The sequence below is a fragment of the Penaeus monodon genome, chromosome 28 (genome assembly GCF_015228065.2).
Source record: "Penaeus monodon isolate SGIC_2016 chromosome 28, NSTDA_Pmon_1, whole genome shotgun sequence".
Lineage (NCBI taxonomy): Eukaryota > Metazoa > Arthropoda > Malacostraca > Decapoda > Penaeidae > Penaeus > Penaeus monodon.
In genome coordinates this window covers 35,089,993-35,090,361 of record NC_051413.1, presented here as the reverse complement: position 1 = coordinate 35,090,361, position 369 = coordinate 35,089,993, and the positions used below count along the sequence as shown (strand labels likewise).

Sequence of the window (369 nt, the reverse complement as noted above, 5' to 3'; positions counted from 1 at the left end):
ACCTATTTTTTTTGCTGGTAGTTAATTGATTTGGGATTGTTTTGCAGAAGCCCTAATATCCCTTGGAAGAATTCATAGTACAGTTTCCCACCCCCTCTGGGAATACTGTTGTTAGCTGAAAGTAGAGATTGGATATTAGGAGAGGCAAAACTGTGCATGTGATAAATGCTAATGATTGCAATTGTTCTTATATGCTCAACATTTTGGAATATTCACCTAGTTCAGTGATATTGGAATGTTGGGCTACTTAGATACGAATTTGGTCTTCAATTAATTATTAGTGTAGTGTTAGCATTAGAGTAGAGTAAGTTAAATTTATTGAAAATTTAAATTAGTATTGAATTTTTTTGTGTCATCAGGTAAAAAGTT

The 369-nt window shown here is 32.5% G+C and overlaps 1 protein-coding gene across 4 annotated transcripts in view; it reads left to right on the top strand.

Annotated features, from left to right (window-relative positions):
* Positions 1-369, top strand: part of LOC119591555 (heterogeneous nuclear ribonucleoprotein 27C-like) — a gene marked incomplete at its 3' end in the record, with an annotated part of 34,524 nt that overhangs the window by 33,503 nt on the left and 652 nt on the right.